Source organism: Hermetia illucens, chromosome 1 (genome assembly GCF_905115235.1).
Source record: "Hermetia illucens chromosome 1, iHerIll2.2.curated.20191125, whole genome shotgun sequence".
Classification (NCBI taxonomy): domain Eukaryota; kingdom Metazoa; phylum Arthropoda; class Insecta; order Diptera; family Stratiomyidae; genus Hermetia; species Hermetia illucens.
This window is the reverse complement of record NC_051849.1, coordinates 103,604,127-103,616,189: the sequence shown is the minus strand read 5'-3', so window position 1 is coordinate 103,616,189 and position 12,063 is coordinate 103,604,127.

The window sequence follows — 12,063 nt, the reverse complement described above, 5'->3', positions numbered from 1 at the left end:
ATCATCTTTGGACCTCATCCCCTTGCATCGCGAATAACATCGTTTAACAGGTCATCAAATTCAGACAGTGCCACTAGCCGCCTGACCCATGCTCTATTGTATGGCTTGTCTACAAGTCGAATCTGTGACCCATACACTACCGTGGAGGTTTCTATACGTTTCACTTATGATGGCAATCTCCAACGCAGATTCGTAAGGGGTCTGTGCAAGCAAATCATGAGCGAGCCTGCTATGATTAAGGTTTATTTGTGCTACTTTAGTTTTTTCATTGCAGTTAACGCCTTCCTTAATTCCGGGCATTTACCTTCAGCAATATGCCGGTTATCCCGTCCCACCTCTTTTTCTTCGAACAAAATACATTTGTAGTCTCTATTGCACTCGCGCACGGTTGTTGTCAGTCAACAGAGCCTATTTCAGCTTACAAAAACTGTTCCGCTCGAAACGTCTCACCATAGGGTCAAAGCTCTTAGTGTTCGAGATAATGATCTTGCCAGTCCTCATGTATTCCTCGGAGACTTGGGTTCTTAGCAAGAAAAATTGCGAACTCTTGGCCGCGTTCGAGAGAAGAATCCTCCAAAGAATTTTTGGCCCCGTTGCCTACACAATGACGAAAACTAGCGATACCATGACCGTCTGTTTGTGGATAAAATCCGGCTCAATAAGTTCCGGTGGGCGGGTCACTTAATCCGTATGGATAAGGATGATCCGACCCGGAAGGTCTATAAGGGCTATATGTATGGTAGAAAAAGAAGACGAGGCTGATCCTGCCTAAGAGGGAGCGTGGCCAGGACGCCAAACAGCTTTTGGGAATATCGAATTGGTGGACCTCGGCACAAAACCGGGATGTCTGGAGTTCCTTATTAAGGCGCCGTTGATGATGATGTGATTGCACTCTTTGCCAATATATTCTTTCTCCCCACAACTTCGACATCGATGCCGCTGGTGCATGCCTTCGCGAAGTGTCCAAATATAAGGCATTTGACACATGTCTTTAAAGAGATATGTTCCCTTAGCCAGCAAACCAACCCATCCAATCTAAACCTTCCTCATTGCCAACAACTTCAGCGGTGCGTCCCCTCGCAGAAGTATTGTGGCAGTTTTAGTAGCGCGATAAGTTTTTTGAGGCTCAAGATAGATTCTTCCTCGTATTCATCGAAGTTGAATTGTTGCTTCAAGGCAATGCAGATCTCTTCCCTGGATGTTACCTCATCGAGATCCTTGCACTGTATATAAATCTCATGTTTTTGGGAAGTACTGCGACAATAGGTCAAATTTGTCGCTTCAATGCAAATTCTAAGACGTTGGTAGGCGAAAGTAATTATTTTTACATAACATATCCATATAATTTCGTGCGAGATATTAATGGAATAAACTCCGCCATGCTATTAACATAGTATGCTGGTCCCAAGCCCAGGTAAAGGGGGAGGGTTTGAGGCAACGTACTGTGTACTATCCTCAGTAAAACAAAAATAAAATGCTGAGATCAGGGAAAGAGATAAATAGAGTATAGTTGAAGTTATTCCACTATGTTAAATCCTATCTGATCTCTCTTGGTGACAGGCCCCGCGACAGGTCGACCAAGAAAATGCATACTATGTTGTTACAAACGTGATGATCGGATTGAGTCACAAGCCTTGGAGAAATGCTAGGGCGTCGACCTTAGTCGACGCGGCAGGACCGGCCCCGGTCCTGTCCAGAAATGGGAAAGGGTTCTTGACGCATGGACGGCGTCAGGACGTAAGCAAGTTAGTCCGAACACAACGAACAAAACAAATACGTGTCTGCACGCTAAATGTTGGTACCCTAACTGGAAAGACCGAGGAACTCACAAGAGCCCTTCGGAAAAGGCGCATTGATATCTGCGCTCTGTAAGAAACCCGATGGTATGGTGCCAAATGCTGCGACATTGAACGCGAACGCGGTAAAAATGGCTACAAACTTCTCTATTTTGGTAACCCACACACTCAATATGGTGTTGGCATTGCCATCTCAGAGGGTTTCCGTGATGCCATTAAAAAAGTCGAACGATTTGATGATCGGCTGATGAAGCTCACCATTATATCAGCTGATCGCACTATTCACTTCTTCACCGCATACGCACCAAAGACAGGTCGACCTGATGCTGAGAAAGATGCCTTCTGGCAACTTCTCGATGAAAAGACTTGTCACGTGCCTGCTGACGATTATATAATCACTGCCGGCGACTTTAATGGTCATGTGGGTGAAAAGGCAGACGGTAACAGGTGCCATGGGGGAAAGGGGTTCGGAGCGCGCAATGAGGGTGGCGAGCGTATAATCGATTTTGCGGATACCCATGACCTTGTACTTATGAATACATGGTTCATCAAACGATTGTCTTATCTTCCTATATTTTATAGTGGGAACAGTAAAACGCAAATCGACTATATTCTCATAAGACGCCGATATTTTACCACTGTCACTGATTGCAAAGTCGTTCCCTATGAGACCATCGCACCTCAACATCGGCTGTTGATTGCTGTCCTGCGAATTAAGCCACCGATAAAACAGCGCGAGGAACGCACTGGTGGCGATTTGGTGAGAAGAAAGAAGAAACGATCTCACTCATACGATTGCCGACGGAATATGGAAGAATCATGGAACCAAATGAAAGACACGATCCACGAAGCGGCCTCTGCAACCCTTGGGGTCACCAAGCCGGATAAGCGGTAAGTTGGAGAAAGCAACAGAACCTGACGACATCGGATCTAAGCTCTGGAAAGCGAACAGCTAGGACCCAACACTATGGCTGAGTGAATTCTTTAACCGGGTTATTCAGGAAGGAAGAACACCATCTGACTGGCAAGAAAGTACTACTGTTCCAATAAGGAAAAAGAAAGGTAGTCCAGCAGAATGTTCAAATTACCGTCCGATCCGGTTACTTTCCCATACCATGAAGATTTTTGAACGCATTCTTGACAACCGTATTCGCGAAATCGTTTAAATAACCCTGAATCAAGCCGAATTTGTCAAGAACTGCGGAACTACTGACGCAATACACGCTGCACGGTTACTCATGGAGAAACACCGTGAGAAACATCGCCCTCTTTACATTGCCTTTCTAAATCTAGAGAAAGCGTTTGACCGTGTACCACACGAACTCATCTGATGATGTTTTCCTAGCATCTGATAGCAAAAATTATTTCGAGCAACTTATTCAAAAATGGAATAATCGCCTCATGCAACACGGTCTTAGATTGAATTTAAACAAAACTGAATTTTTGACGACCGATCCCCATCAAACAGGCACAATCACTGTCAGCGGCAGTGATCTGCCCAGAACTGAGCGATCTACATACCTCGGGTCAACGCTATCAGCCAATGGAGAACTGCGTTATGAAATTGCTTCACGCATTAACGCAACTTGGATGAAGTGGCGTTCCACAACTCGTGTCCTTTGTGATCGACGTATCAACGAACGTCTCAAATCTAAAATTTACCGCAATGTCGTCCGTCCAGTCGCTCTCTAGGGTTCTGAGTGTTGGCCGACTATAAAAGACAATGAACGGCGTCTTGCGGTAAGAAGATGCTACGTTGGACTAGTGGCGTCACATGTTTAGATCACATCCGAAATGAGGATATCCGTGATCGTTATGGGTTTGCACCGATGGTGGAAAAGTTGCGAGAGAAGCGTCTTCGATGGTATGGTCATGCAATTCGTGCCAACGAGAATTCACTTGCCAAGATTGGTCTGAACATCGAAGTCGATGGTAAACGACCAAGTGGCAGACCTAAACAACGGTGGCTTGATACGCTAGATGGGGTTTTGAAAGCCTCGAGATTGCACCCAGATCAGGCATTCGATAGAGCCAAATGACGAAGCCGATCACGAAGAGCCCACCCCGCTTGTGAACGGGACAAAGGCTGAAAAAAAAGAAGATATTAATGGGACAAATGCCTATTCAAATGTTTTTGTATATGATCTGTACTTTACTGCTTTTAAATTCACTTTAGGTGTGTATGTCATTCATAAGGTCGATAATGCATTACCTAATGATAAGTATTCATACATATATATTGCCTTTTCACGATACCACATTCAGAAGTGGTTTCGTACCACTGTCCGAGGTCTCTCATGGGGATGCAGTCCACCGTCCTACCCTATTGATCTTTCAGATGTCTATGATGCTTTGAATTAAGAAAAACAATTCCAGATTGTATTGTAGATTATCAGTTAGTGGAAAATGCATCACCTCCTACTTTGTATGCTAATCTATTACCACCGACATGAAGACCAACCTCGACACACCACCGGATGACCACAAAAAGTATTAAGGAAAATTTGAATACTATACAGACCAGTCATAGACGTCTAGGATATCCGAATAATGATATTATTTATCGACTGGCATATAGAAGGCGAACCACCGTATTGATAGTTGAATGGATTGCCAAACCGTAAACACACTGGTCAATATTCACGAGGTGGGACTCGTACTATACAGGTAAGCGGAGTCTGGATTGAAGTTGAATCTGAATTTGTCAAATAGGGAATTTGTTTAAGAAGAGTTTAACAAAGCGGCTCCTAAAAAGGCAAACAATAACCTGCGAAGTTAATTGAATTTCAGCAGTTTATAATTTAAGTACAGAACAGTGTGTGAATGGTCGATTCAAAGCTGTTCGAATTCATACTGAAACTGAAAAGGTTGGCTGTGTTTAGTAGTTGTTTGAGGAAGTGAAAATAATTTCAATTCATTTCATTATATGCGGCAAAACGAAGGATCAATCGTTCTGAAGGTATTTTTGATTATAAGTATATTTCTTAGAGTTCCCTCAAATCATGTTCGCAAATAAAATAATATTTGTAAAGGTTTTCTCAAGTGGCATGTGTCCGAGTCCGCACGGGAACTCATATGAAGTTTTCGGCTACGAATCTATATCAGCCAAAACCGGGATAGCCCTCTAAATTCATGTCTCAGAAGGATTCCTGTGGCATGTACTTTCAGTCCGGTTATTAGCGGTTGGCCCCCTAGTGGGGATTTTACGAGGACCTCAAACGTGGAGTTGAATTTCTACTTGGGTACCGTTCTCTTTGATGCGGTAGAGGTCTTGCATCCACCAGTGGAAAATCAATAATATCAGAGTCATTGGCTTTCAATCAATTTTCGGATCAGTATGCATCACCATCAACGGCGCAACAACCGGTATCTGGTTTAGATCTGCCTTAATAAGGAACTCCAGACATCCCAGTTTTGCGCCGAGGTCCACCAATTCGATATCCCTAACAGCTGTCTGTCGTCCTGCCCAACGCCATTGCTCCATCTTAGACAGGGTTTGCCTTGTCTTCTTTTGCTACCATACATATTGCCCTTATAGACTCTCTGGGCTGGATCATCCTCACCCATACTGATTAAGAGCCCAGGTTCCGGAGGAATACATAAGGGCTGGCAAGATCATTGTCTTGTACAGTATGAGCTTTGACCCTGTGATAAGATGTTTTAAGCGAAACACCCTTTGTAAGCTGAAATAGGCTCTGTTAGCTGCCAACAAGCGTGCGCGGATTTCATCGTCATAGCTGTTATCGATTTTGATTTTCGACCCTAAATAGCAGAAATTTTCAACGGTCTCAAAGTCGCAGCCTCCTATCTTTATTGTTTTCTTTCGACCAGTGCGATTCGATGTTGTTCGTTCTTTGGTTTTTGGTGCTGACATTGCCACCATGCACTTTCTCTTGCCTTCATTAACGTGTAGCCCAAGATCTCGGGTTGTTCTTCCCATTATGTCAATATCCTCCGCGTAGGCCAATAGTAGGGTGGACTTGAAGAGAATGGTGCCGCATTTACATCTGCATCGCGAAACACTTTTTCCAGGGCCAGGTTAAAGACGACGCATGCTTGCTTTGCTTAGACCGTTGTTGGTGTTGGATGGTCTCAAGAGTGATCCTACTGCTTTTATGAGGCTTCGCATATTGGTCAGGGTCAGCCTAGTTACTCTTATCAATTTCGTTAGGATATCGAATTCTCTCATGGCCGTGTACAGTTTCATCCTGGCTATGCTGTCATAGGTGGCTTTTAAAGTCGATGAAAAGATGGTGGAACTGATGGCCATATTCCAACAGTTTTTCCACGCTTGCTGCAATGACGTTGTGGGCGTATGGGGCTATCCGGCCTAGGAGAATATCTTATAGATGGTGCTCAACATAATACCTCTATAATTGCTGCACTGCATGATGTCTCCCTTTTTATGTATGGGAAGATAATGCTTCGTTGCCTGTCGTCAGGCATTGAGCATAAGTTGATGGACTGCATGGTGTAATTGGTTGCCTCCATATTTAACCATTTTGGTTGTAATTCTATTGGCTCCTGGCGACTTATGGTTTTTAGGACGATGGATTGCATGGCATTTGCCCGTCGCCTTAAGTTGGCCGGACCTCGAACTCGCCGATATTTTGGTTGATGAGTAGTTTATCAATAAAACTCAACCCATCGCTCCAGGTCATCTGTTAGCTGCGGATATTGCGGCATCCATTTTTCCTTTATAGGTGTTACGGAGGGCTGTGTTCTGAATGGCTTCAGTATTCACTCTCACCTCTCAGTATGCATTGAACATATTGTATTATATACATTCACCGCATTTGATCAAAGAGATTGGTATAGATCGAAATTGACGTCTATTGGTTGTGCTCTTCGTTCAACAAAGTACGTATCCATAATAGCTTCGTTCTATCACATCTTTTCTGAAAAATGCATGGAGTATCTACGCCATGATGTGAGCCTAGAAGTCTGCCCTCAATACAAGTTTGCTATTTTCAGGTAGGAGGTTCAGAGACGCACCCTGCAAGTATCAGAAGCACAAGAGAAGGCGTACAAACGGCTTCCCAGTTTAAACAGTGCTGGAAGGCAGTGGATCCAGCTTCTGGTATTCCGACTTGTTTAATTTTATATTTTTTTTTTGTTTTTCTTCTTTTAGCTGACATTATTCCATCTTGTTTTAAGTAACTCGTAAACAAGTCGGGAAACCGGAAGCCCGGCGCTTCAGGTATGAAAGGTTTTGTTTGTTTCTTCTGTGAGATATTTGAGTGCAGAACTATCCCATTTGTACGTACCCCAGTATGTACATGCATTTAGCATGTCAGACAACTCACTTTAGTGTGATATTGATATTTAGTTGGAGTAAATCTGCCCGGTAAAATCAATTTTGGACTACTTTACCTTTCTTAGTAATAGTATGATTTTGATCAAACTGGGGGATAATATGCTCCATATTATGTTCTATACTACCACTAACTTTTATAACTTTGGGATAAATATTTTGTAATATATTATTATTAACTTATTTGAACAGATATCGATATGAAGGCAAAATGATACCACCCGCTGTATGCAAAGTCATTCACAGATCACACGTTTTCAACAAACTCGGTGATATTTGGTTTAGCCGTTTCCGAGTAAATCGGGTGTGACCGACAGACATGGAATCGTTTCTAACACAAAACCTTAACAATTGCAATAACCACTGAAATCATCGAAATCTCTGAAAATTTCGTAGGCTAGCACACAGATGGCGTTGCTTAATACTCGTAACTTTTAGTTAACCTTAATCTTGAGAAGACGCGTGTATACATTTGACAGTTATCGGATTATTAGCTTGAAGGGTAGAGCATTCTGGCCATCAACTTTTATTATGATAGTTTGAAAGAAATGGATAAAAAGAACTTCATTTGTTAATAAAGCATTGCTTTCTGAAAATACTGCTGAAGGCTTGGCTTGATAAAATTATTTGAACTTTGCACCCGCAAACCAACCATTGACAAGTGGTTCGCTAAATTTAAACGAGGCGAAATGAGCACGGCGGAGTGGTTGTTACCGACGAAAACATACAAAAAGTCCACAAAATAATTTTGGATGACCGTAAAGTGAAGTTGATCGAGATTGCTGAGGCTCTAAGGATATAAAAGGAACGTGTTGAACATATCGTGGATAGATGTTTGGGTATGTGTAAGCGTTGTTCAAAGTGGGTGCTACATGAAGTCACAATCGACCAAAGCCAGCAACGATTTGAAGATTTTGAACCTCTTTCTCCATAGAAAACGCGAATTTATGAGTGGATATGTGACAATGGACGAAACATGGCATCCACAAAGCCAAAACCATCGTTATCTGGGCAGGCTGCACATGGGGAACTGACTCCAAATCGTGCAAAGACGCAACAATCGGCTGGCAAGGCTATGACAACAGTATTTTGGGATGGATTGTGTAATATCTTGGGAAGGGAAACAGTGACTAATAATAATAATAATAATAATCGTTGGCACGTCAATCCATATTGGATCAGAGCCTTGAAGTGTGTTAGAGCAGCGGTACACTACAGAATAGCCTGTAGGATGCAATGTGGTCAGCATTGCGCTCGCCCGAGATTATTACCCTGATTTGACTCAGGTACTCATTCCCAGCTGAGTCGACTACTATCCGACGTCAAGTCACAATGCAAATTACACTGCCACCAGTGAGATCCGAACCGAGACCTTCCGTACGACAGCCTAGTGCTCTAACCACTGAGCTACTCGGACAGTGACTATTACGTATCCTTATTGGAGCGTTGGAAAGATGAAATCGCTGAAAACGGTCCCATTTGTACAACAAGTCGGAACACCAGAAGCTGGAAGTTTCGCGTATAAAGGGTTTGTGTTCGTCTTGTGTGGGGAATTTCCTATGCACGTTTTCCCATTCGTACATACCTAAAAGTTCTAAATATTCCTTGATATATCTCCAAATTCCAATGAGGTCACTTTAAATGATGATGACGTCATATTCGTCTTAGAGTGCGATAAATTCACATGAAATGCTCAATTTTGACTTTCTATAACTTTGTTTATAATAGTTGGATTTTTTTCAAACTTTCCAAAATTGTGTATTATCCATATTGCCTATAACAAACTTCTAGAATGAGCTGGCATGTAGTTTTAAAAAAATATCGATGGATATGTGATCCATATTCTCCTCGATGAATTCTACATTACCCACACCGTCCGCTCCGTAACAGCACCACACGCAAATTCGGCTTCCATTCTAATTGTTACTGAGAAGGAATTTCCATTACCACAACAGTCACCCGTGGAGTGGTTCGTGAAGGATAGTCGGTGGAATTTCGAAGTTCAGTGTAGAAGCATTGGAGACCAACTTGCAGGGCCATGCGCGACATCCCGCTCGATTTATTATAAAATATGTCACTTGACAGAGGAAAGAAGGTGGATGTTCAACAGAATATATATCAATTTCTAAAATATGCCAATATGCTATTATTAACTTTCTTTGAGCAGATGTAGGAATAACATGTATTTTGACACCTAGATTTCGGATGAATGCACCATTGTGATTTTTTCAGGTTTTTTGGTTTGCTACGTTCTGAAAACGAGACCTGTTGCATTTTTAGGGTCCGCATTTTGAGTCCTCATTCTTCTATGTTTCATTTTCACAAAAAAAATCAAATGGGAACACTCAGAATACAACAATTTCTCCTATCTAAGGTCAAAAATCACAACCAATAATAACTACGATGATGAAATCCGCGCACAGTTGTTGTCAGCCAACAGAGCCTATTTCAGCTTACAAAAACTGTTCAGCTCGAAACGTCTCACCATAGGGTCAAAGTTCTTACTGTACAAGACTATGATCTTGCCAGTCCTCATGTATTCCTCGGAGGCATGGGTTCTTAACAAGAAGAATTGCGAACTCTTGGCCGCGTTCGAGAGAAGAATCCTCCGAAGAATTTTTGGCCCCCTACATGAGGATGGACGATTCCGTAGCCTATATAACGACGAAATCTATGAGCGAGACCATGACCGTCCGGTTGTGGATAAAATCCGGCTCAACAGGTTACGGTGGGCGGGTCACTTAATCCGTATGGATGAGGATGATCCCACCCGGAAAGTCTATAAGGGCAATATCTATGGTAGAAAAAGAAGACGAGGCAGACCCTGCCTAAGATGGAGCGATGACGTAGGTCGGAATTCCAGACAGCTTTTAGGGATATCGACTTGGTTGACCTCGGCGCAAAACCCTGAAGTCTGGAGTTCCTTATTAAGGCAGGCCTAGACCGGATACTGGTTGTTGCGCGTTGATGCTGACGATGACTCAGAATACATTCTCCTTTCAACTTTCATTAATCAAAGTATCTGTTATGTCTTTTCGTCTGTCGAAAATAAACTTCTTTTTAACTCTGATAAATTCGTGTCTGTTTTCTTTTCATTTTCATGGTTCATATTTCCAGGTCTTTAACTGCAACTAATTATATATAAATGAAATTATCTTAGCAAAATTAGCAGTAGATTCATTTTTTCCGAGACAAGTAGTTCATTGTGTATGCCAAAATTCCGAAAAAAGACAACAGACAATCGATTCTAATAAGGTTTGTTTCACACAAAACGTTAAGAAATCTAACTAATATACACAGTAAAGTGTACTACAAAAATCTTCTCAAATTAAATATTTGCGATTTATTGAGATCGGTAATTCGAAATACTGCACTAAAACATACATCATTATATCCGAGTATCCAATCACAACAAAAGAGCCGCTCTAAATGCAGACTTATAGTACCTTAATCCTAATCCACATGTTTCTTCTATCTTTGAGACTATAGCTTATTATCTAAGCTTATGTACATATAAGACGCTTTGCTAATGGCTTTGTCATGCATCGAAATGAGCGCAAGGAAAACATCTAAATTGTGCCCCTTACAAATTTTTATCTCGTTCTTATTGTAATCCGATTAATTATCTTCGTTACTTTGCACGTATTTACCTATTGTACATGAACGGATATATGAGAAACGACTTTACGTATTCGAAATGTTCTCACGTTCTCGAGATACTGCACTGTCTGGATACGAAACGTAAAACTTTTTTTTCTGGAGCACATGCTACAGTCTGGATGATAAATGGAAGAAGATATAAATAAAGAAAACTCGAAGACAAACACTCAGACTTGGGAATTGGGGAGTAAAGTCTCCCTCCGAAGGGATACTGTATCCCAAAACTCAATACACTTGGATGCTTTTAATCCTGCATCGAAAATACGACAACTTCTCACTCTACCTTGGTCCTCATAGCATCACCGGAGACCCATACGTGCTCCATAGGAGGGAAAACTCACGTATCGTCGTAACGAATCTATCACGGGGCTGGAAGTTCAACTGACAGGCTAGCGTATACATGGGGGCAGAATTCCTGTCCGTAGATACGTATATATATATGTCTTTATAACTATAATCCGTTTACTTATTTCTTTCCTAAGCCGCAGATGCGGTACTTTTTCTATCTTACATGACCATTAGCAGCCATTACTCACATAAAAAGTATGAACATTTATGCATTACGATGCGCATTAATTAGAATTAGAGTTGATAGTTGCCTCCATTTCCCCTTCATAATTTGAAAGTTGATAGTAATAGAACCACAACCTTCTAAGTTTCGTTAGGACATCTTCTGGGAAATAATGCGACGGAAATCAATTAAATCTGGTGTCATGAAAATCACCACACACAAAAATTGATCAAGGTCAAGGCGAATAATTTGTTAGAATACTTGATAAGAAGGGCCTGACGTTAACCCTTAAAGCCTTCCCAATTTGAGTAACGAAGTAGCACGTGTCGGTCATAAATATGAATCGAATGTTTATAAAAAGGATTTCTACCTGCATGCTGCACAATCCGGCAATACGCAATACGGAAAACACTCATACGAGTCATGAGTGTTTGGGAATACACGTATAGATTTCGATCAAGGATGTCTCCAGTTTTCACGTAAAAGGGAATTTGGTAGCCAGGGTAAGTCAGTTTTGGCATCCACATTACAATCAGTCGTCCTCCACGGCCAAGTGAACCACCAAATTTGATAATGACCGTAATAGATAATAGAACGGTTTTGGCACGCTCATAGATTTTTTAACAATCTAAATTGGATTACAATAATCGCGTTAATTTCGCATTTTCTCCATAGATGATTGACTCAGATGTGTCATGCTATGTATATACAATATAAAATGAGTGAAATTTGGAAACGTTTAGTATTGGATGTTTTCCCGGGCTAGGAAAAGAATCGATTGC